This window comes from Vulpes vulpes, chromosome 6, assembly GCF_048418805.1.
Source record: "Vulpes vulpes isolate BD-2025 chromosome 6, VulVul3, whole genome shotgun sequence".
In the NCBI taxonomy this organism is placed as follows: Eukaryota; Metazoa; Chordata; class Mammalia; order Carnivora; family Canidae; genus Vulpes; species Vulpes vulpes.
The window spans coordinates 16,996,685-17,023,672 of record NC_132785.1 but is presented as its reverse complement, the minus strand read 5'-3'; the positions used below and the strand labels follow the sequence as shown (position 1 = coordinate 17,023,672).

At 34.8% G+C, this 26,988-nt stretch overlaps 1 pseudogene; it reads left to right on the top strand.

Moving 5' to 3' along the window:
- The window catches only part of LOC112933488 (peroxynitrite isomerase THAP4-like), a 100,181-nt pseudogene that overhangs the window by 59,167 nt on the left and 14,026 nt on the right, over nucleotides 1–26,988 (top strand).

The window sequence follows — 26,988 nt, the reverse complement described above, 5'->3', positions numbered from 1 at the left end:
GGTGCTAAACAGTATAAAATAAAATCTAAACAAGAATCATAAACTATACCCCAAAACAACATCTTAATCTTCCCCTTAAAATCTGCTCAGTCTTCTTTAGTTAAGTTCATGATAACTCCATCTACCCAGTTGTTCAAGCAAAACCTTTGGTATTATCCTTGTATTTTCTAGTTCTTTCATAACACAAATCCAATTCATTAGAAAATTCTATCGGCTCTATCTTTAAGACATATCCAGAATTCAACTGCTATTCATCACTCCTACCAGAACCACCTCATTCTAGGTCACTATCATCTCTTGTCTAGGTTACCAAGAGCCATTCCGAGCTATTTCTGTTTCTATTCTTGCTTTCCTAGAGTCTATAATTCTCAGCACAATAACTGTATTAGTTTACTATTGTAGCTGAAACAAATTACCACAGAACTAGTGGCTTAAAACAACTATTTATTATCTTATAGTTTCCATGGTCCAAAGTCCAGGAACAGTGTGGCTCAGCTGGTGGGTTCTCTGTTTCAGCCAAAATCAAGGTGTCAGCAGGGTTGTGCTCTTTTCTGGAGGTTTTAGGGAAAACCATGCTTCCACAATTGTTTGGGTTGACAACAGGATTCAGTTCTATGAAATATAAATCTAAGATTCCTATTTCCTTTCTGGTTTTTGGTTGGGTGTGGTTCTCAGCTTCCAGAAGCTGCCCATATGCCTTGGTTTATAGCTTTTTCTTCACCTTTGAAGCTACGAATAGTGACTGGCATCTCTCCTATACTTTCAATCTCTCCTTTGCCTTCCTCTCTCTTCTGCTACATCCCTTTGACTAACACCAGATGGAGAAATTTCTCTGTTTTAAGGTCTTAAGTGATTATATTGGACAAGTCCAGATAATCTGTGATGATCTTACTATCTTAAGGCCTATAATCTTAATTACATTTGCAAAGTCCCTTCACATTAGTACCTAGATAAGTACTAATTGAATAATGAGGGGAAAGGAACTTTGGAGAACAGGTTTAGAATTCTATTTACCATAGCAATTAAAGGAGCCTGTGAAAACATAAAGTAGATTATTCTTCTCCTCTGCTCTATACTGTATAGTAGGTTCTTATCCCGTGCAAAGTAATAGTTAAATTTCTTAGAATGGCCTACAAAAACCTACACAATCCTTTATTCCATTATCTATGATATTTTTAAAAAGATTTATTTATTTATTTTAGAGTGAGAGATTGTGGGAGAGGAAGAGGGAGGGTGAAAGAGAGAAAGGGAGAGAGGAGGGGGGAGAATCTCAAGCAGACTCTGCACTGAGCACAGAGCCTGATGTGGGGCTCAATCCCATGACCCTGAGATCATGATCTGAGCCAAAATCAAGAGTTGGTGGCTGCTAACCAACTGAGCCACCCAGGCACCCCTATGACTCCTATGACTTCATTTCTTATTATCCCCAGTATTCATCTTTTCCTCTAAGAAGACATTTATTGAGTATCTTAGCCTTTTTGAAGAACTTTAATAGTCACATTAAGTATGCATACCTTTTATCTAAAGTACACTAATTTTTAAAAGTTTGTATAAACCAGTGTTTATCTCAGACTATTTACATTTTAAACCAGATAATTCTTTATTGCAGAGAGCTGTTCTGTATGTTACAGAATGTTTAGTACATCCCTGGCTTCTACTCACTAGATCCCATTAGCACACTCTAGTTGTGACAACCAAAATGTCTATAAAATGGGCAACGTCTTTAGAGTGGCAAATCCCACTGGTTCTAATTTCAGAACTTTTTAAACAGTTTATATAAATATATTATATTGAAATGGCAAAGCAGAAATGCTTGAAGTTTCTGTATTAATGAACAATCTTCATTCAATCAGAAACATGAATCAAACATAAGTTAAAAATGAAAACAAAGTATAAAAATGAAATGGGTGGGCTATAGCAATTACTGACATAGAAAATATAACTGGGCTGGTAAACAATACATGATCATCACCATCAGTCTTTTGTATAATAGATTAGCAAAATCTGTCTTTACATAAATGCCTGATATTAATATCCAATCTCCTGGTTTTAGGAAATCCATTTTCAATAAACTAAGGCTGCATGTTTAAGAAGTCTCTACTGAATATTTAAAATACATCATAAATAGATTTTAAATAAGAGCTTAATGCATGTCCTCTGGCATTCAGTGTAAGGTTAGTTAACACAGAACTTCAGGGTATTACAAGATTTGGGAAAATAAAACTCTAGTAAATGAATCTAAGTTATCCTCAAATGTTTTGGTGGAAAAATTATGTATGATGTAATGTTCACAAGCTATTTTTGGTTTCTGGACAGGAACAAAAGTATCAGTTCAGAAAAGAGCAAAGTCAAGGGCATATTCTAGTAGCAGCAGCAGAAAAAGAGAAATCAAACCTTCAGATACAACTACCCACGATAATTGAAAAAGTTATCTCCAAGGTCATCAAAGAATGTATGTATCTTTAAATTAAAGCACCATTAAAAGCACAAAGAAATGTTTCATTTTTGCCAGTCACTAAGCATATGAGTGATGTTCAGAAATAAAAATTAAAAATCAATTACACAATTATCAATTATTAATATTTGTGAACAAATTAACTACACCTAGAATATTATTAGAACTGGTATTTCTAATATTTAGCATTCTTTTAAAAATTTATTTATTTATTTATTTATTTGGAAGAGAGAGAGAGAGCATGAAAGAGCATAAGTAGAGGGAGGGACAAACAGAGAAGTAACCTCTCTGCTGAGCAGGGAGCCTGATATGGGGCTCAATCCTAGGACCCTGGTTTCAGAACCGGAGCCGAAGGCAGACACTCAACCGAGCCACTCATGTACCCAATATTTAACATTATTTCTAAAATGATTTAGTCTATATAGTCCATGTTTTCAGTTAGACAAAAAAAGATACCATTTTAATTGTTATTGTTTTATATTTAGAGATGTCTAGCATCCATAATTTTAGAGAGACCTTCTTTTGTCAATATCCAATCTGCCATTCAACCAACATTTCCTGAGAGTCTTCTCTATGCCAGGCGCTGTTCTTTTGCGTTAGTGAACAAGAGAGCTGGCCCCTCAGGTCATGGATCTTGTGTTCCAGCAGAGGAAGAAGGCAAATAAACAAATTAAGAAATAATGAGTAATAAAACACTAGGCAGTGATAGCAATAAGGATGAAAGGATAGAAAGAGCTTGAGAGACTGTTAGATCAGGTTGTTGGGCAGGACTCCCAGACATAGTGATTCCCAGGCTTAAAGGACAAAAATATTTCTCACATTCTGGGAAAAAGAAATAACCTTCAGGCTGTGTAAAATTAAGCACTCCTTAGGAGCAAGCTGAAGTGCAAGGCATGGTGTTTCTCCCTAGAATCATGGAAAGGAACAAAGTAAAAATAAACCAGAAGAGGCCACAGGTTCTGCTTATTAGCATGTCAGCAGTTGCCATAATCTTACATACATCCTAGAAATATGACACTTTTATGACCTTGGTGATTCTTCAGGCAGAAACGAGTCCTATGATTTCTAAATTAAAAGTGCAAAGTTCCAATCAAATGGACAAGTTCAAGTTTCTGTGGAAAGGAATTCAAAATTCCAAAATAGAAAAAATTGGTAATCAAATACCCAACAAAAGTTCAGAAGACTCTAAGATCGAAAAGAAAGATGTGGTTGAAGTCAAAGAAATAACTGAAATGTTTATACGTCCTGGAGTCAAGGGGAGAGATGTTAAGGAAATGCTCAAATCCAGAAGTTCATGATTGTCTTGCAATTTTGAAGAACATACTAATTTCAAATATGCTGTCTGATTTTCTTCAGAGGCAAACTAGTATCTGTCAGAACATGAATACTGAACTTGAGCTTGAAAACTTTTTCTATAAAAATGAATCTAATATTCATGCATGGGAACCCACCTTTTATTTTGTAGAAAGATACCACAATCAGCTCCTATTCTTGAAAACCACAGGACTCTAAATATACCCATTCTCTATCTTTTTTAAAGATTTTATTTTATTTTATTTTTTAAGTTTTATTTTAAAGTAATCTCTATGCCCAACATAGGCTTTGAATTCTCAACCTCAAGATCAAGAGTCACATGCTCTTCCAACAAAGCCACCCACGCACCCCTGCCCACTCTTTCTATCCTGATTTGGGAATATGAGTGAGTCCCATGTTAGGGGTTAGAAAAAGCTGAAACTAAGAATGAGGTAGGCGTAAAGGTCATGGTATAAGGTAAAGAAGATGACTTTCTGTTGTTATCTTCAAAGATATCTTAAAAAATCTCTCCAAATTAAAGATCTCCAGTTCTTTGCCCCATTATAATTTATTTATGGCATATACCACTTACCTTCTCCAAATTTCACTCCTAGGCATTTATTAACCCCCAGTAATTACTTTATCAAATTAATTATCAACATTAAGTTTTTTAAGTTTCATTGTCAATTATTAAATGTGTATTTTTATTTTTTAAAATTTATTTTTAAATGTGTATTTTTAAAACCAGTAATATAAACAGGCTATTTTCCATGTTTCCTACTTTCCATTAAAATTCTTAAGCATTTCTGTGCACTCTGATGGACCTGCATAAATATGATCAAAGGAAAAATTAGATTAAAAAACACAATCTGTTGGTTTTAAAATAAAAACCCAAAAGTAGAATGAATAAAATATTGGCATTTAGTTACTCCAAATACATTGCCAAATCATTTGTAAATGCCCGTGAATACTTGTAATACACATTGTTCTTTAAAGTTACTCATTGAGAAGTTTTTTCTATTTTCAGTAATAGAGGACTGCCACATGGTTCAAAAGCAAACAAGACCTATAACAAAGCATAAGGGTTTGTCCTTATTGTGAATAGATGTATTTAAAAGTGGTGATAGTGATCTCTAGGGTGATATATGAATAATTTCCACTTGGTAGATGTGTTAAATTTGTCAAGATGTCAGAAGATCATTGAGGAAAGAAGGAAATAACTTATTATGTTAATAAAAACTTAACTGGCACAGTGATTCTCAAAATAGAACATTTTCCTCCTCACTGTTAAGATGAGAATTCAGGCATAACTAAGTATTTGCAATCAAACGCCATACCTGTATATTGAAAAAAGTTAGTATTGACATTTTAAGTATAAAATGACAGAGTGATTTGTTTTGTTACCAGGGATTTGATAAATTGCAGTTTAGCATGAGTAATTCCTATAAGCATATATAAATGAAGTGTGGACAAAAATATTGTTTAGGGAATTTTGTATTTGTGTCTATTAATTGCCTGAGTTTTCAAGGATGACTGATGCATTATAATTCAAACTTCAAATGCCCTTCAAATTAACAGCCTGTACGTGAATTTAAATCCTTACAAAGAAATAGCACTGGAAGCTCTACTTTCTATTTTGAGGATATCTAGAAATATAAATCACTCTTTTTATTTTTAATCTTAAACTGTCTACTGACCATCAAGCTTTATATGCATCTGGAATATGGAAAATTTTTTCTAAAAAAAAAAACAAACAAAAAAACACAATAGTTTGTTAAATGGGTATACTTTCAAGGTTAAAGAGAAAAAATGAAGTTAAAAGTCCTATTCCAAACTTTCAAAAATTCACTTTATCAAAATCAAACAGTAGTAAAATGAATGAATAAGTGTTTCCTCCTCTCTTCTTAGTACCAGCACATTTTAGAATGCATGGCAAGGAGATCTTCTCAGTGACTCGACTCAATCTTGATTATTTAAATGAATAATCAACTCAAAACCCACCTAGTTTTTACCTTGGAATAATCCTTTTTCCAAGTCTCCTAATATTTCCTGGCTCACTGAATGAGGAGTGGTGATTTTAAAGATATTTTTGATAGCTTTTTTTTTTTTACCTGTTTTTGTGATTTCATTTCCATTTCCAGACAAAATAGGGGAGTGCTAAAAATAACAAACGTGACTAATTCTCAATTACCTGCAATAAAGAGAAGGCAAATGGAGACCCGGCATGATGGAATAAATTACATCCACTGATAGCTTAAAAATCCAATTTTAACCATTACTTTCAACCTCCTTCTTATTAACAAATAAAATTGGATTTCTCTAAATTCCATTTCCTCTTCCTTCATCTGAAAAATCCCCTGATGGAGTTGCTGGCATGAAGATAAATGTCCCAAAGATTTGTAAATGGAGACAAAAAAGTAGCAAAAAATATGGGTCATTTATATATTTAATGTCTCACTCCAAATAAAGAAAATTAGGAAAAAATAACTTAATTTTCTTAAACATTATTTCAAAGTACTTAACCCACTCACTTCAAAATCAAATTTTAAATGGGCACTAGGATTGGAAAAAACATAGAGGATACTAATATTCCTCTGAACTTTAAAAACACAGGCTTTTGTATATACTTAATAATACAGAACTGTATCTTCATAAATGGCTGCAAAATAATTTTTAAAATTCACAAATAGGAACACATTCATTTAAAATATGAATCTCCTATTTCATTAAACTCATTCAGTCAAATTCACTGTAATTCATTAAATTAATAATTCATTAAATTTCATTAAATTCATTGAAATATGAATCTCACAACAAAATATTGTGAGAAAATGTGGATTTTGCACAGAATGTTGATCTAGAAATCATGAATTCTGAGGCACAATTAACCTTCTAATTACCTTGCACCAATCATTTGATTTGGCCATAGATTCCTCATTTGTGTAATGAAGAAGAAAATGAGGATGTTGAGAAGCACATGATCTCCAAATTCTATTCTAGATTTGATTTTTTAATCCAACAAGGAAATATAAGCTGTAAGCAAAAAATCTTAGAAGAAAACATAATTTTTATTGGTTGACAATCTGTGCCTGACATCTGTGTTATACTTAAACATTTTTTTATCCTTTAAAATTGAGTGGTTACTGGATAGATGGAGAGACAGTATATACATATGTAATAAAGCAAACATGAAAATAATAATTATTAGATTTAGGCATGTATATTTATATGAGTGTTCACTGTACATTTTTTTCAACTTTTCTGCCTGAAACTTTTCATAATAAAATTTCAGAAATAAAAATCAGAGTTCTCTGAGAAATTCTCTACAAGTAAATTTAAGGTAATATTAGAGGAGAATTAAATACTAAATAAATTGATCTTCTCTGAGCATATCAAGTGTTTTGAGTATGTGAACTACTAGAACGTTTAATATGGGAACAAAGGCAAAAGAAAAAAAAAAGATTAAATCTCCTTATTGCCTACAGCCCTTTGACAAGTCCTTGAAACAGGTAGAGTGACCTTCCTCTGCAAGCTCAACTGTCTTGATGTTGACACTTTGCTGAGGCCAAAAGGCAATTTTAGCCTGACCCCCAGGGTCCTGTGAGTCTACTTTAACAATATAAAAATTCCTTTGGGAACTTATTTTGTCTCTACTTGCTAAGATACATGTTAGCAATCATCCTCTAGGCATATGGCCCAATGATATACATGTAAAGGGTTTCATGACTGAGAGTTTACTAAACAGTAATAAATGACCTTTTCCTAATGATAGCTAGTCCCCTTAAGGTTCTGGAAACCTTGTTTCCAAAATATCTTGGAGGCTTGTGCTGTCCCTAACCCCCTCCCAACTTGACAGTATATAATCAATCACCTGTCACAACTCCAGTGCAGCTCTTTCTGCCCACTGGTCCTATGCTTTAATAAAACCACCATTTTGCCCCAAAGACGTCTCAAGAATTTTTTCTTGGCTCTTGGCTCCAAATTCTAACATTTCTTACATCACCTTCACACATTGCTGGTAGGAATATAAAATGGAACAACCACTTCAGGAAATAGTTTGGCATTATCTTAAAAATTTAAACATTTAACTACTGTGTAACTCAACTATTCCTATCCCAGGTATTCACCCTAGGAAATAAAAGAAAACATATTTGACACAAGGATAGTAGCTCTACACATAAGAGCCAAACACCAGAGAAAACACAAATATCTATTAACATGTGATGGGTAAACAGTTTACTGAAAGGAATATTCATCAGCAATAAAAGGAATGAGGTATTTATACATGTAGCAATACAAATGAACTTCAAAATCATTATGCTGAGGGAAAAAGGCTAGGCAAATGTACATATTCTATGTTTGCAGAAAATTCAAACTAATCTACAGAGACAGAAAGCATATCAGTGGTTGCCATCCGGCAGGGTGAAGAGAAGAAAGGATGGATTACAAAAAGGCACAAAGAAGCTTTTGAGGATGATAGAAACATTTATTACCGAGGATGCATATGTTGAGAATTGCCAAGTTTTGCACTCTAAATATGTGTACTTCAATGGACTTCCACTAGACCAAAATTATAAAAAATGGCATAGGTTGGGCTTTTCAATACCATTAGAAGCATTATACAGTAATGTGAAGGACTTTATAATAAAAAACTGATATGCACAGGGCTTTCCTTGTGTAGAATGTCTATCTAATGGGTATCATCTCCAAATAACCTTCATGGGCATGGGTCTTATTAGGTATGCCAGTTTTGGGCTTTGTGGTTGTGCAATTTGAGTCCTCACAGAGGATTCCATCCATCCCAGGCTTGTTTTAATGCCCTGCTGTTTCCATCTCAAAATTTTTCATAATTTTTATTTTTATTTATTTTTAAAGATTTACTTATTTATTATTTGGTGTGAGGGGGGAGGGCAGAGGGAGAGAAAGAGAGGGAATCTCAAGCAGACTTCCAGCTGACATAGGGCCTGATATGGCACTCAATCCGAAGATGCCAAGATCATAACCTGAGTGGAAATCAAGAGTGCAGTGGTAACCAACTGAGCCACCCAGATGCCCCTCTTCATAATTTTTAAACAAGAGGCTTCTCATTGTCATTTGCCACTGCACTTGGCCAATTATGTAGCCAGTTCAGTCCCAGATCATAGAATCTTCATGGAGGCAACTTAAAAGAACGAAGCCACTTGCTAATAAAGAGTACATCTGTACTCAAGGCATCTGTATCCATGTTTTAGAAATTCTACAAGGGACAAGATATGGGAAATTAGATGGCACAGTGTGGATTTTTTTGTATCATTGGCAGAATAGAGTGTTTATAGACCCAAAGTACATGCTAAACATAGACTTTCCTGATGAAACCAGGAAAGAAGAACTATTCGAGCTCTCAAAAGTCAATGAGAAACTTTTAGTCGGTCAGATTTCTTTCACTTTTTTTCTTTCTATATCAGGATATAAATTATACCTCATTCCCTGATATGTGCTCAGTAGTTATAGGCCATCTCTAAGAGTTATTTGAGCGTGATGACGTACATGTTATTTGCTATGGGGCTCTGCAGAGACAAACATGTTAAACCATCCTTCACAGATGTTTATTACACCACAATTGCAGAAACAGCCATGCACTGTACTAAATTTCCAAATATAAAGCAGAAACAGAGAACGATTGTAAGAGTACTGATGTTATTCAATCTCCTCCCTCCTCTTTTTTTTTTTTTTTTTACCAACAAACATGATGAACATCAACAAAGTGATCCCTGCACTGTCAACAAGTGGAGCTGATTAATAATGTATCCCTAGGTAACTTGCTGGGATTTCTTTGTGAAACAAAAGCTTACCTTCTCTGTTTCCTCTCCCTCTTTAAAAGCTTCAGGTTTTTGCATATCACTGAGTAGAGGCCAAGAAAAAGCCCTTGCCTTAGCTACAGAAACTGGGAAGAAAAATAACAAGTCCTGGGCCACTTGCTTGATATCTTATAGCTAGATGCAGCTGCCTTTTATAGCCTGTTTATTAAAAAAAAAAAGTTCTAAGACTTTGCTGAGCTATGAAACATCTTGTTCACCACAGAAAAAATAGACAAAAATTCAGGACCTGAAAACAAAAAGTAGGTGAGGAGGTGTTTGCATTAGTAACTATGAATTGGGCTTGCAGGATGGGGAGATGTATAATAATGGTTATCATACTGCATATTTCAGCTCATAGGCAAATTGTTCATATCATTGAAGAGACTACTGTAAACACATTATTACAGGTTCGAATCAGAACTCGGAGGATGGAGGATGCGATATGTCAACAAGCACAGTAGACTATTGTAAAAGAGTCATGTCAAGTGGCCTGAGCATTTCATCAGAATGAGTTTTATGCCTTAAATACTGACAATTTGTTCCATCCATGGTACAAGGATGACCCTGAGCTGATTATTGGTTGGTTGACTGCCTGAGGAGTATCTCATCTCAAAATTTGCATTAGCACACAGCTCAAGAAATTTGACTCTGTCCTGGATTATCCTAGATCCAGAGTCTAAGGCAAACCAAGAAAATTACTAGACTAACTCAGGGATTCCAGGTTCCAAGCCAGGATTCCTCAGCCTTATTCAGTCATGACCTTCAGGCTCAGATGATCACCAAATATCTCATATCATGATTTCAATTGCTGTAGTTACTTTTAAAACCCATTTCAGTGAATGCTCTATAAATTAAAATAATATATCACACAGATTAACTGAAATCCCTAACTCAAGTTAAATGTGGCCACACTGCTGAAGTGGACATTATTCATATTTTCATCTTTGTCACTGAGTTTTGGCAGTCACTCTTTTCAAACTTTACTTTTATCACATTGAGTTTTATCCCACAATCTTGAAGTACATACACTATCTCCCTCCCTCAACCCCAACAAAAAAAAGTAAAGGAGGAAAAGATGTAGAATTAAATTTGCCTTCCTAAAAGGCAGGAACTGTTCATCCTACCTAGGTATAAGGCTATAATAGAAGTCTGCTTAGCTATCTTTCTGGTAAGATCACAGAGAGGAAAAAAATTTCAGAATGCCAGAATAATAAAGTCCTTAGAAGAAAGCTATTCTAAGTCCTGCTTCTACTCTAAAGGCAAAGATTTTCATTTTCACAATAATACTATTTTGTGGTTAGGAGTGCAAGTGAGAAAAATACATACTTAAAAAAGCAAGCACATAATAACATAATTTTACATTTATTTGGAAAAGGGCGACGTCCTAATAAAATCTCGATTTTTTTATACTGACCCCACCTTGGTGTTGTCTATACCAATTTCTCAGCCTTGGCACTGTTGTTATTTTGAGCCAGATAATTATTTGTCTTGTACATTCCAGAGCATTTAGCAGCATCCCTGGTCTCTACCTACTATATGCCAGCAGCAGCAATCCATAATCCACAACTCATGACAATTAGAAATGTCCCCAGACGTTGCCAAGTGGCTCCTTGGGTGAGCAAAATCAGCCCTGGTTGAGAGAACCACTGCCCTAAATGATACTGCCTAGAATAACAAATGTCATAGTCTCCTCACACAGCCTCTGTATATAGTGTTTTCTCTTCCTGGCTTGATCTTCTTCAGATACACACACACACACACACACACACACACACACACACACACACCTCTTTCAGATTTTTAAAAAATGACTTTTTAAGGGAAATGTTAAAATTTAAGAGCTATATTTCCTTATTTGAGTTCAACCAATATTTACTAAACACTTACTATATGCAGAGCAGTGTGCTATTCATTAAATAAGTTATAAAAGTGAATAAAGAAAATTCTCTTCCAAAAAGGGTTTGCAATCTATTAAAGAGGGATTCAAATTACTGGAACACATTGCAAAGTAAAGTAGCACCATAAGAGGGGAAAGATGATGAGGAAATTAAAAGAAGATATGACACCTAAGCTATTGCTCAAACAATCTCCTCAGGGCTCCTTGTAGAGTACTGTGCCCCAGCCCTGCCCTGCTTCTTGAGGACATATTTAAAAGCTTCTGAATATAAATCTATCTCCCCAAACCACCTTCTCATTTTTAGGAGTGTTAAGAGACATAGAAGCACCACAGATTTCCCTCAAGTGACAATAAATTTGGGGGTACCTAGGTGGCTCAGTCGGTTACATGTCTGCCTTCTTTTGGCTCAGATCATGATCGCAGGGTCCTGGGATGGAGCCACACAGGGCTCCCTTCTCAGCGGGAAGTCTGCTTCTTCCTCTGCCTACCGCTTCCCCTGTTTGTGCTCTCTCTCTCTCTCTCTCTCTGTGTCAGATAAATAAAGAAAAGCTTTACAAAAATTTTAAAATGTGACATCAAATTTCAAGGCACTCAATCAGAGGTGTGTGGTTATTCATCACTATTCAGGGTTAATACTCTTACCTCACGTTCCCTGCAGATGACTATTTGCTCTTCACAGAACTTTGGTAATTAACTGAGAGAATTACTAACTTCATTCTGTGGGAAAGAACTAAAGACCAAGAAAAACTCAAATTTTTTTTAAGACTGCTGTGAGAATTAACTTACATTCTCCTTTAAAAACTTAACTTACATTCTCCTTTACAGACCTAATATTGTCAGCTTAAAGGTGGATTAAAAGTTATATTCTAAAAAAAAAGTTATATTCTAATGAGTTTTTTATTGAAAGATTTTATTTTTTTTAAGATTTTTAATTTATTTACTCATGAGAGACTCAGAGAGGGAGGTAGAGACATGGGCAGAGGGAGAAGCAGGCTCCCTGAAGGGAGCCCAATGTGGGACTCCATCTTTATTATATTATATTATATTATATTATATTATATTATATTATATACACTTATATTAAGGACCCTGGGATCATGGCCTGAGCCAAAGGCAGATGCTCAACCACTGAACCACCCAGGTACCTCTAAATATTTTATTTATTTATTTGGGAGAGAGAATGATTTGGGAGAGAGAATGAGAGAAAGCACAAGCAGGGGGGAGGAGCAGAGGGAGAGGGAGAAGCAGACTCTCCACCCAGCAGGGAACCCAGTTTTGGACTGTATGAGTTAATTTAATGGTGGGGCAAGTATAGCGGAGAAATGCAATAGCTCCCAACATGTTGACCTTATACCAAGTCACAGGGTGGCAGTATGTAGAATATTTTGACAGGAAAATCATCAGAAAAGACAACAACCTCATCCATTTAATAATCATGGATAATGAGATCAGGGGCAGTGGGTTAACTGCAGGCTTCTTTGGTATTTTGATAGCGTTCAAGAAGGTATTTAAAAAAACTTTTCTAAATTTTGAAATAATTTTGGCTTATGGAAAAGTTGCAAAAATAGTACAGAGTTCTCACAGTCTGCCTTAATGTTAACATTTAATATATTTTTGAATAATTGTGTGAATAATTAATATTGATAGAATACCATCAAACTACAGACATTATTTGCATCTCTTTTGTTTTCTCTCTATTGTTTTTTTGTCTGGACCAGGATCCTACGTTGCTTCTAGTTGTCATGCCTTCTTAATGTCCTTGAACTTGTCACAGCTCCTTAGTCTTGGTCTTTCATGACCTTAACATGATTGAAAAACATTAATCAGTTATTTTCTCCCTTAAAAATATCCCTTAATTTTGGTTTCTCTTATGTTTTCTCATGATTATATTAAGGACACTCTTTTTTGGCAAGAATACCACAAAAATAAAGTAATTACTTTCTCAGAACATCATATTCGAAAAAATAAATAAATAAATGACAATACATCTCATTACTTATGATCAATATTGTATCTGCCCAGATTTGTCTGCTATAAAATTAGTAGAACCTTCAGAAGAAACACTGCCCTATGAACACATTAGTTTTAGCCAGTGAACCCATTTTGAACTTCTGACTCTCAGAACCATAAAAATTTTTTTGCATTGTTTTAGACTACTGAGTTTGTGGTAATTTGTTATAGTATCAATAGGAAACTGATACAGTACCCTATTATTCGTTAAAATAAAGATATCCAGTTGTTAGATATCAGAAGAAAAGGTATTTGTATTTTTTTTAATTTTTTTAAAATTTATTTATGATAGTCACACAGAGAGAAAGAGAGAGAGAGAGAGGCAGAGACACAGGCAGAGGGAGAAGCAGACTCCATGCACCGGGAGCCCGACGTGGGACTTGATCCCGGGTCTCCAGGATCGTGCCCTGGGCCAAAGGCAGGCGCCAAACCGCTGCGCCACCCAGGGATCCCGAAAAGGTATTTGTATTAATCAGAGTTTATGTCCTTTGAAAAATAATTTGACCTAACACTCTGGAAAACGAAGAAGCTCTAATTCCATAGACCACAGTAGGCTGGAAACTACAGACTTTGGATCTGAAAATGTCAGCATTTACATTTGCTGTTAATTCTATGATTAGCCTGCTCCAGAATCAACAGAGTCATAGTACATCCTCAAAGACATAAAAATCAGGAAAAACTTTTCAACTCAGTTGGGTAAATTAATGAAGTAGAGAGTACATGAAGTGAAACCCAGATTTCATTGTAATGAAGAAATTTTAGAAAACCATTCAAGGTTATCTAACTAAATTCTTTGGCTTGAATTTAACTGAATAACATCTTCCACATATAATTTATTTTTTCTGCAACCAAATATATGTGTTCGCATGCATGCATGTGCCTACATACATCTATATTCATAGGGGATTAAATACGGAGTTAATGAGGTTTTTTAAAAATTTTTATTCATTTATTTATTTGAGAGAGGGAGTAGGAGGGGTGGGAACAGAGGGAGAGGGACAGATTCTGCCCTGAGTGGGGCTCAATCCCACAACTCTGAGATCATGACCTAAGCCAAAATCAAGAATTAGAGGATTAATTTACTAAGCCACCCAGGCACCCCTAGAGATAATGTTTTAATTTCATTAAAACAATAGGTATTGGGGATTCCTGGGTGGCTCAGTGGTTTAGCACCTGCCTTTAGCCCGTGGTGTGATCTTGGAGTCCCTGGATTGAGTCCTGCGTCAGGATCCTGGTATAGAGCCTGCTTCTGCCTCTCTCTCTCTCTCTCTCTTTCTCTATCATGAATAAATAAATAAAATCTTAAAAAATAAAAAAACAATAAGTATTACATAAGTATTTTCTGTTGATGGGAAACATGATGTCGATAACAATGAGAAAAATATTCACATTATTCTTATTTTTTTTCCCTTGGACCACTGTAGCCATTCTTTAATATCAGTTTGATTTTCTCTGGGTTCATTTTTCAAAATATCGACTTTTTTTAACTTCAGCTTTATCAAGATATAATTGACATATAATCTTGTGTAGGTTTAACATATACAATGTGATAATTTGATACATATATATATTGCAAAATGATTACCACAATAAAGTTAGTTAACGCATTCATCACTTCACAGAGTTATCCTGCGTGTGTGTGGTGAGAACATTTAAGGTCTACTCTCTTAGCAACTTTCAAGTATACAACACAGTATTATTAACTATAGTTACTTGAATCCCAAGCGCTTATTCATCTTATAACATAAAAATGAACATTTGCATCATTTTATCAACATCTCCCTATTTCCCCCATACGCCAGACCCTGGCAATCACCAACCTACTCTCTATTTCTATAACCTTGGCTTTTAAGATTCCACATATAAGTGGAAGGTAGTTTTTATCTTTCTGTGTCTGACTTATTTTACTTAGCAACTGACTATGTTATCCATGTTATCACAAATAGCAGGATTTCCTAAATTTTTGTAGCTAAGAAATACTCTATCATAAATGCATGCATATTATACCTATATATATATACACACATATATATATACACACACACATATGTATATATACATATCACATTTTTTTTTATCCATTCATCCTCCAACAGACATTTAGGTTGTTTCCATGTCTTGGTTATTATGAATAATGCTACAGTGAACATGGGAATGAAGATATCTCATCAAATTTCATTTCCTTCTGGGATATACACCCAGAACTGGGATTGTTGAATCGTAAGGTAGTCCCATTTTCAAGTTCTTGGGAAACCTTCATACTGTTTTCCATAGTTGCTAAACTAATTTATACATCCGCCAACAGTGCATGAGAATTCCTTTTTCTCTACCACACTATTCTTAAACATTTCATAAATTTTTCCCTTTTCTTGGATACTAATTGAAAAAGTCATATACTTCTGTGGTTACAGGAGTACTGTTTTCACTTTGGATATATCCTTTATAATCTTACTTTTGCTGTTCTTCTTGACTGGGGCATAAAAGTAAAGCTTGAATTTATTATCTTGACTATTTCTGACAAAAAATAAATCATTACTCTTTTAAGTTTACAATTTTTAATTGTTGCTATTAGGTATCTAGATTTTGAAAGTACTCCCAAGCAGTTATCTCATTTTGGTAAAATAAATTTAATTTCAGTAATACTGCTTAAATTTAGAAAATTCTAAAGGATGTCTTTTGGTATTAAATGAAATATAGTTTTTTTACATTGACTTAATTCATTTCAACTTATTTCCTTACAAAAAAAAAATCTGCAGTGCAAAACAGAAGCTAAAATAAGACCAGATGATAAAGGTGATGATTCAGATAAATCTTTTAAATCCTACTTCATTTAGAACATTATCAAATCAAGAAACACTCTTATTTTTTCCTTAGTTCCTAAAATACAATTGGGAAAACAAGAATTTTCTTATCTTTTAGAGAACTCAAATGAATATCCTTATTTTCTAAAAATATATTTTGCTTCTCAGAACACAATGCAAGAAAGATTTTGTTTGTAACCTTTATATTATCATATATAAAAATGATCATAAAAATCTATATTAATTTCTGTTATCAGTCATGGAATAAAACATTTCTGAGTGATAAACATAACCAATATGTAAAAATAAACAATAAGATACAGAGAAGATAGCTGGAAGTGTTATTAAGCTTTTGGCTAGACTTTGCTTAGGGCAACACAGGCCAAGAATGGTAATAATAAACTGTACTAAGGCAGCCCAACATGTCAGGCTGAAGCCTGATGAATGAGATGGAAACACAAGGCACCACTGAGCATGCTTTGCTTACACTGATTTAAGTGTAAGAGATGAAACTTAGAAAAGTAAAGCTTTCCCTTAGGCAGGGAAAGAGATGCATGAGTGCTTCTCCAGGGGATGGGCAGCTGCCAGTCTAGAAAACAAGCTAACTAGTGTACCAGTCACAGCCAAGAAAGCCAGGAAGCTTTGCCAGGCAGGCAAGGATGATTAATATTCAACCATTTATTCACCCAACGGGACACATTCACACTTCAGATAGCAAAAGTTGAACACAAAAAGCATTTTTTCCCCTTTGCAGTCTTTTGTGATGGCTTGATTGTTAACTAGCTTGCTTAGTGATCATGGTGATCAAATTACCCATATTGTCATCACTTTATTTATCCTCTCATATTCTGGAAATATACCATTGAATTGTTGGTGATTTGTTTCCTGTTAAATATTCTATATTATATGCTGAAATTTTTAGAACATTGTAGTGCCTTCACATGCTTCTTGTTCTAAATTACCTTAGAAAATTAACAGGAAGCACAGCTCTCTTAGAAGCTCAGGGACACTTTATATTTCCCAACATCAATGAGAAAACTGGTACCCAAAAACATAGCTACAAATTCAGGAGGTTAAGCAAAGGTGATAGGGACCTTCATTTATTTGTTATGCTACCCTTCCTGTGTCTTATTTGCTTAACATTGCTCTATTGTTATTAGAACCCCTACAGTTAGGTAGAAATAAATCATAATTAACATCAAATACTTACCTTTTGGGGAAGAGGATGCCTAGGTGAGTCTGGCACAGATTAAGCCTTCCATGAGAGTCTAATTAGAGTATTACTTATTCTCTAGCTACTACTTGCAATTATTCAACATAATCTTTGATCATCAGCTTATTTCAACATCTAAAAATACTAAGGTACAGTTAGGAGAGGTCTTTTTGAGATTAGCTCCTATACTTCCCTGAAACAATTAGGGAAGTAAAATAAGGAAAAACCAAGATTGTCTTCCTTGGATGATTTAGAACACAAAATGCTACCTCTATTTCTGTAGCACAATTCTTTTACTGAAGTTCATGATATGATAAGATTCACAAGACTTAGGAAATTATATCCAGACTACTTTTATGAATAACTGTGTACTTAAAACTTCTGTGTCTTTTGTAACATCTGGGAAATGTTGCAAGAATTTTTAGAATTCTTTGAATCCACTAGTCTATAAAATGCACAGAATGTAATAAGATCCAATAAAAATATACCAGTAGCAGTCAAAAAGGGGAGTTACAACTTTATGCCTTAAATCATAAAATATAGTCACCAAAACAAGGAACAGAAGGTTCTGGGTTTGCATTGCGCTCAGTTCCTTCCACTGCTCCCATCCTTGCCAAAACAGACTGAAAAAAATAAGTGAAAAACATACTCATTAATATCTTCCAATTTTCTGAATTTGGAGGAAAAATGGTTAATAATGAGAAAGGTCAAGGGGCAAGATTTCATGCTTAGAAGCTCTGACATACCACTTTGTGAACTATAGCAGAGATAAGAGGGGTATCTAGGGCTTCCTATTCTCCAGGACATTGTACTATCAGAGAAAGAGATGAGGAAGGTTATAAAGGGACCAATGATTAATACTTTTCTTTTTCTTTTTTTAAAAGATTTTATTTATTTATTCATGAGTGACACAGAGAGAGAGGCAGAGACACAGCCAGAGGGAAAAGCAGGCTCCTCACAGGGGGCCTGATGTGGAACTCGATCCCTGGACCGAGATCACGCCCTGAGCCAAAGGCAGATACTCAACCGCTGAGCCACCCGGGTATCCTACACCTTTCTATTTCTTAATCAGATTCTGAATGTGTCAAAAAATAAGGCAAAAGAATCAGTCTATGGAAACAAAAAGTTATCCCCGCTAGTGATAAAATGGCATAGGAGGATGTAGCAAGAGTTGCAAGGTAGTGAGCAGGCTTCCTAATTCTAGGATATTGATTTAGATTCACTAGCCCATGCAATAACAACCAGAGTTGGAAATCTGAAGACTTCCTCCTGTGAAGTCTCACCCTTGTAAAAGTTAACAGGATCTAAGAGCAGACCAGTGCTCATGCTTCTTATAAGTACCTTGGTTCCCAAAAGGAAAGAGTGACTTGTCTACATGCATGTCTACTTCTGTGGCCCAAACACCAAGCAAAAATCCTTCCAGCTCATTTCCAAAAGTAGTGGATAAAGGTGGTCTACTTAGGGGAAATGTCCTGTTGGTAAAAGCTAGAGAATTGAGGACTAAGCTCCCTTCCAACTAAGATTATTCTCCTGTCTGCACAGAGTGGGTTCTGCTAACAGAAAAGTAATTGAGTCTTAGAAGAAAGATCAAAGTCTCAGATAAACCCAGCCTCATCCCAGCTCTCTTTATAGACTCCAGAAATTCCAGGTCTCAAGAAAAGGAACAGAAAAAAGTGGTGAGTGGAGTAAGGAAAGGCAGATTGGTCCCAAATAATGTAAGTATCAAAGGAACATCTCCCACATTTCATTAGAACAAATAAAATGTTTGCATAAATATGCCTGTATCAGAGAGATAAATGAAAATTAACTTTTGCAAACATACTATAAACACACGTGAATGAAAGAATGAACCAAGAATGAAAGAAAAACAACAAATGCAGAAGAGAGACAATGAACTCTGCACAGGAAAAAGTATCATCTAAGAAATAAAAGCAGCAATACATAAAGTGGAGAAACACCAAAAAAATGACATAATATAAAAAGAGCTCAAAATTGTATAATTAAAAACTCCAAATTAGACGAAAACATATGGACACATATGGAAACATCCAGGGCTTAAGGAAACAAATACAGAAATAAACAGTTTCATTACAAATATATTGCCTAAGTTAAAAAAAAAGTGATGAGTAGAATAGATGTGGATAAATAAGAAAAGATTTAACAGAACCATAATGGGTAGGAAAAAGAAAGTCAAGAATAAAGAAATGACCAATGAGGAGGTGAAAATTAAAGCAGGCAAAAAATGATTCAACATAAAGATAATATCTTTCAAATAATGATTATAAGGAAAATGGATCTGAAATATAGGAAGAAGAAATGACTAGACAGATTAAGAATATACAATATCTCCCCAGAATCCTGATAAAAACAAGTATGTAAATTATGGCTAACTATTGAACTATAAAGATAAAAAAGGTGGAAGCAATTCAAGATGGCAGCAGAGGAAGACCCTGGAGTCACTTCCTTCTATGGATACATCAAATTTACAGCTACATTCAGGGCAATTCTCTCTGAAAAAGACCTATAAAGTAGATGAGCAGCTCCTCCACAACAAAAAATAAAAAGGCCACATCAAGATGGGTAGGAGAGGCAGAGACATGGTCTTGCCAAAAACTCTACCCACCAGTGCCACACCTATAAATGGGAGGGATCTCACAAATGTAGAGCATATTCCTGAGGAGTGAAGGGTTCAAGCACCATATCAGGTACTTCAAATCATGGGAAATACACAGAAAGATGAGCCCTCAAAATGTCTGGGTCTGAAAACCCATGGAACTTATATCCAGGGGACACCAAGAGCTATGAAAAACTGATACTGCATTCTTAAGGGGCTTGAGCACAGACCTACTTATCCTAGGACCTAGCACAAAAGTAGCAAGTTGCAAAGTACCTCAACCACATGTGAAGGAGATTACTGGCTAACCTTAAAACATCTTCTGGAGGAGTAGGAGTCTGTTGGAACTCTCTCCAGGGATGGAGGCACTGGTAGGCACCATTTCTTACAGGCTCCCTCTACCTTCATAGCACTGCATGCCCCAACCTAGGGCTTCCTGGGGCCCCACCCTGCTAAGTCTGGCAGGTGGGAGAACCCAGGCCATGTGTTCCCCCATGGCCCTTCCCTGTTAAATCCAGCTGGCAGGCAAACCCTGGCCTGGCATTCTCCTGTGGTCCCACCAAGGCTGGTGGGTCCATTTAGTCCACAGAATGGATACCCATTGAATGCCCAGTTCTGATGGCCAGAGAAACTTGTATTTCTGGGCCCCATGGGACTGAAACAATTTGAGACACAGTTCTTGGCAGGCTATAATCCCCAAGGCACTGCACAGACAGCAGACTGAAACATCCCTCTGTCTTCCTGTGACCATTCCTTAAAGACTGGGAGAGATAGCTGTTTCACCTAATGCATAAAAATAAACAGAGAAAGCCAAGTAAAATATGTTCCAAATGAAAGAACAAGATGAAACTCCAGGGAAAAAACCTTAGTGAAATGGAGATAAATAATTGACCTGATAAAGAGTTCAAAGTAATGGTCATAAAAATACTCACTCATCTCAGGAGAAGAATAGATGAACCCAGGGAGAGCTTCAACAAACAGATAAAAAATATAGGTAAGTATCAAGTCACAAAGCTGAAGAAAACAATAACTGAAATAAAAAATACGTTAGAAGGGTTCAACAGGAAACTAGATGAAGCAAAGGAAAGGATCAATGACCTGGAAGATAGGTTAGTGGAATTCACTCAAATAGAACAACAAAAAGTAAAACGAATTTTTTAAAAAATAATTTTAAAAAGATTTTAAAAATAGTTTAAGGGATCTCTAGGACAATGTCAAGTGGAACAACATTTGGATTATAGGGTTTCCAAAAGGAGAAGAGGGAGATAAAGAAACAGAAAATTTATTTGAATTAATAATGGTTGAAAACTTGCTTAACCTGGGGAAGAAGGAAAAAGACATCCTGATCCAGGAAGTCCAGAGAGTTCCAAAAAGATGAACCCAAAGAGATATACATTAAGATACATTATAATTAAAAGGTCAAAAGTTGAACATAAAGAGAGAGTCTTAAAAGCAGCAAGAGAAAAACAACTTATTATATACAAGGAAACCACCATAAAAATATAAGCAGATTTTTAAGCAGAAATTTGCTATTTAGAAGACAATCACATTATATATTCAAAGCGTTGAAAGCAACAAACTTCCAACTAAGAATACTCTACCCAGCAAGGTTTCATTCAGAATTGAAGGAGAGATAGAGTTTTCCAGAGAAGTAAAAATTAAAGTTCACCACCACTAAATCACCCTTAAGATAAATGTTGAAGGGACTTTCTTGAAAAGAGACGGCACTAACTGGCAACATAAAAACATATGAAAGTAAAAATCTTACTGGTAAAAGTAAATATATAGTTAGGATAGTGGACTAATGATCACTTATAAGCTAACATAAAGGTTAAAAGACAGAAGTAGTAAAAACAACTATAACTACAACAATTTATTAATGAACATAAAAAATAAAGAGATGTAAAATGTGACATCAAAAACAAAAAATAAGAGGGGAAAAAAAAGAGAGGGGGAATATCATGCTTCTGGAATTTCAAACTATATTACAAAGCTATAGTAATCAAAATAGCACGATATTGGTATAAAAACAGCCACATAGATCAATGGAACAAAAAAGAGCTCAGAAATCAACCCATGCATATACGACCAACTAATTTACAACAAAGGAGGCAAGAATATACAACAGGGAGAGGACAGCCTCTTCAACAAATAGTGTTGGAAAACTGGACAGCCATATGCAAAAGAATGAAGTTGGACTAACATCTTATACAGTACACAAAAATTAACCCAAATGGATTAAAGACTTGAATATAAGACCAGAAACTATAAAACTGCTAGAAGAAAACATAGGCTATAAGCTCCTTCATATCAGTTTTGGCAATAATTTTTGGATTTGATTCTTTTTTTTTTTAGATTTTATATATTTATTTGAGAGAGAGAGCAGGAGAACGCAAGTGGGATGGGGAGGGCAGAGGGAGAAGGAGATGCAGACTCCCCACTGAACAGGAAGCTCAATGTGGGGCTTAATTCCAGGACCTTGAAATCATGACCTGAGCTGAAGATAGATGCTAAACTGACTGAGCCACCCAGAAGCCCTTAAATTTGATTCTAAATGTGGGGCAAGAAAAGCAAAAATAAACACATGGGACTCAATCAAACTAAAAAGCTTCTGCACAAGCAAAGAAAACAACAAAACAAAAATGCAACCTACTGAATGGGGTCAGATAATTACAAATCATAAATTCAATAAATGACTAATACCCAAAATGTATAATGAACTCTCCCACATTCAATAATAAAAAAACTAAACTAATTAAAAAACGGGCAGTGGATCTAAATAGACACTTTTTCAAAGAAGACATACAGATGGCTAATAGGTACATGAAATAATTCTCCACATCACTGATCATTGGGGAAATGGAAATCAAAATCATACTATATCATGTCATGTATGTCAGAATGGTTACTATCAGAAAGACAAGATATAATATGTATTGGTGAGGGTGTGGAGAAAAGGGAACCTTCATGCACTTTTGGTGGGAATGTAAACTGGTACAGCCACTATGGAAAGCAGTATGGAGTTCCCCCAGAAAACTTAAAGTAGAACTACCATATGATCTAATAATTCTACTTCTGGGTATTTATCTCTAGAAGTGAAAGCAGTAATTTGAACAGATATACTTACCCCTATGTTTCTTGTTGCTTTATTTATAGTAGCCAAGATATGGAAAGAACAAAATTGTCTATCAGTGGATGAATGGTGTTAGAAGACGGAGGAGGGTCAGCAAAGTAACCTCTGAACTGAGAAGGCACTTTGAGATTGAAAAACAAAGCTATCCATACCACTTACATAGAGTTTTATTCAGGGTAACTTACTGACAAAGGGAGTGGATGGATGGATGATCTAGGTGCTATTCTCCATCCAGTCTGGACCTGAATCCACAGCTTTTAAAGAGGCAAGGGGCATTGTGGTGAAGCCAAAGGATAATTATCTAAAGTGGCACCATCTTTGTGACAGAGGATCTCTACTAGTTACTTAATGTGAATTCCAGTCATCTCTACTAGTATCTAAAGGGGCATCTTCTGTGTGTCAGTCATCTCTACTAGTTATTAAGTTGTGCCTTCTGTGTGCCAGTTTAGGGAGGATCAGAACAAATCTTCTCGTGTTCTGGTCAGGGCATTTATTAACTTTCAATGGGCCTAAAACATAGCGGGCTAAAGATGGAGAAGATGGAGTCAGTGTCGTCAGCACTCCTACAAAAGGATAAAGAAGATGTGGTACTACAACAACAACAAAAAAAAAAAAAAAGAAGAAGAAGAAGAAGAAGAAGAAAATGTGGTACATATACTCACTCAGTGGAATACTACTCAGCCATAAAAAGAAGGGAACGTTGCCTTCTGCAAAACCATGGATGGATCTTGAATGTATTATGTTAAGTCAAATAAGTCACAGAGAAAGATATATACAATATGAATTCACTTACATGTGGAATTTCAAAAAACAAAACAAACCAACTCATAGATGCATACTGGTGGATGCCAGAGGGAAGGGAGGTTGAAGGTAAGTGAAATGTTAGAAGATAATAAAAAAGTACAAACTTCCAGTCATGAAACTAATAAATGGTGGAGATATAGTACAGGTTGGTGACTATATCAACCAGTCAATAATATTGTACTACATATTATGTAACTTTATATGGGGAAACTAGACTTATTGTGATAATCAATTCATAAGCATATGCAAATATTGAATCATTAAATTGTATACCTGAAACTAATATAATATTGCATGTCAATTACACCTCAATAAAAAAAAAACAAATAAGTTAAAGGAAGATTTGTGACATCCAGGTACAAAAGGTAAACTATTTACAAAAGGTAAATTATCTAAGAGAATAAAATTAAATCTAGATCAATCTCAGATATAACCCAAGCAACAATCAATGCCAGAAGATATGGAGCAACTTCTAAAAATTTCTAGGAAAGACACTCTGATTCAGTACCTAAGACAAAAGTTTTCTTCAAGTTGGATAGAAATAGTCAAACACTGTAACCATGCACTAATTCAGGGAAGAAAGTAAACATTAAAACAATTATCTAGATTTATCAGGAAATAAATCATTATCATGTCCTTATATAACATGGATAAAACTGGTGGTATGGTTTGCAATGACATTTGAAATATTATTTTTTCTTGCTTTATACTATTTGAGTTTACTCAAAATGAACATATATTATATTAATAAAAAGCAGGAAGTCTGTACTTTTCATGTAAAAATAGTAGTATTCCATATAGGTAAAAATTTAAAACAGTCAAAATTAATTTATACATACAGAAATAAGTCAACATTTGACTGGATCCAAGAGTGCGAGTTACTTGCCAATGTGTCCAGGGGAGCTTTTGAAAGATGGAAATTTCTACTTTTTGACTGTGCTAATCTTACAAAGATACATAAATTTATCAAAACTCATACAACATTATATTGAAAATAGGTGCATATTACATTGCAATATGAGGAACTGGTGAAAAATAATCTGGGGCACAGTGATTGTTAGTCATGTAGAAAATACACACACACTTACTTTATACCTAGTGTCTATAATTATTTTCCTATTAAATGTATCAAATGAATTTTGATACTACAATTTAGGTAAAAGGTTAAACCAAAGCTCCAAAATTTAAATCACTGCTCCTGTGTGTGATACAAAGATCCCCATGAGAAAATTTTCCTAAAGTCATTTCTCATTTCTAGTCATTTATACCTATGTCTTTATCTTTTCACAGAGATTTTTGTTAATTCCAGTATATTACCATATAGTATTATTTCAGTTTCAGGTGTACAATATAGTGATTCAGCAATTCTATACATTACTCAGTGCTCATCATGTTAAGTGTAGTCTTAATTCCCTTCACCTATTTCACTCATCCCCTTACCTACCTCCCCTCAGATATGCTTTATTATAAACAAGCCTCAGTTAAAGTTATTATTTTTTCAACAAGAACATCTTTTACTTGAAGCATACTTCAGAATACATGGTTCCTTTTTATATAATTTTTTAAAATTTATTTTTTAGTAATCTCTATACCCAAAGTGGGGCTCAAACTCATGACCTCAAGATCAAGAGTCACATGCTCTTCCAACTGAGCCTGTCAGACACCTCCAGAAACATGGTTCTAAAAGATAAATATAAAACATTCCATCCAAGAAAAATAGAATACACATTTTCTCAAGTACACACAGAAGAATCTCCTGGTTAAATCACATAAAAAGAGACATAAATACTACAAATTTAAGAAGGCTGAAATTGTACCAAGTATATTCTCCAACCACCATGGTACAAAACTAAAGATCAACAATAAAACAAAGCTGGAAAATATACAGTGCAAATATTAAGTAATATGTAAATATTAAACAACATACTATATACTGTACAAGCAATGGGCCAAACAAATCAAATAGCAAATCAAAATATATCTCAAAACAAAAGAAAAAACCCCCACAATATTTCAAAACCCATGGGATGCAGCAAAAGCAGATATTAGAATGAAATTTATGCTATAAGTGTTTGTATTAAGAAAAAAGTTCAGGGACGCCTGAGTGGTTCAGTGTTTGAGGTCTGCTTTCCACTCAGGGCATGATCCCAGAGTCCAAGGATCAAGTCCCACATCCGGCTCCCTGCAGGGAGGCTGCTTCTCTTCCTCTGCCTATGTCTCTGCCTCTGTGTGTGTGTGTGTGTGTGTGTGTGTGTGTGTGTGTGTGTCTTGTGAATGAATGAATAAAATCTTAAAAAAAAAAAGAAAAAAGTCACATAAAACATTGCACCACAAAGACCTAGAAAAAGAAAAAAATTAGTAGAGAAAGGAAAACACAAAGAAAAATCAGAAGAAATAAATAAAATAGAGACCAAAAAACCCCAATAATATAACATTGGAAGTAATGACCAGTTCTTCAAACAAAACAAAACAAAATTGGCAATGCTTTAACTACATTAACTAAGGGGAAAAAAAGAAAAAAGATTCAAAAACCAAAATGAGAACTAGAAGAGAAAACAATACACCAGATAAGCACAGAAATACATAGTGTGATAATAGATTACTATGAACAACTATATACTAACAAATCAGATAACTTGAAAAAAAAACAGATTCCTAAAAATGCACAAGTTACCACAATTAAATCATGAATCTTGACTCCAAGAAACAGGAAATTTTCTTAGAATAATAAGAATGAAAGTTGAATTAGGAAATAAGGAAATTAGTAAATAATTTTGGATATCTGCAGATGCAGAAACAAATACCCAAATTTATTTACTAATTTCATCGTTAAACTCTGGCTCAGTATATTGTGATAGAGAAGAACTTGATAGATAGAATTCAAACTACGATTTAACTTTACTTCTTTAGTTCTGAAATACAATTTCAATG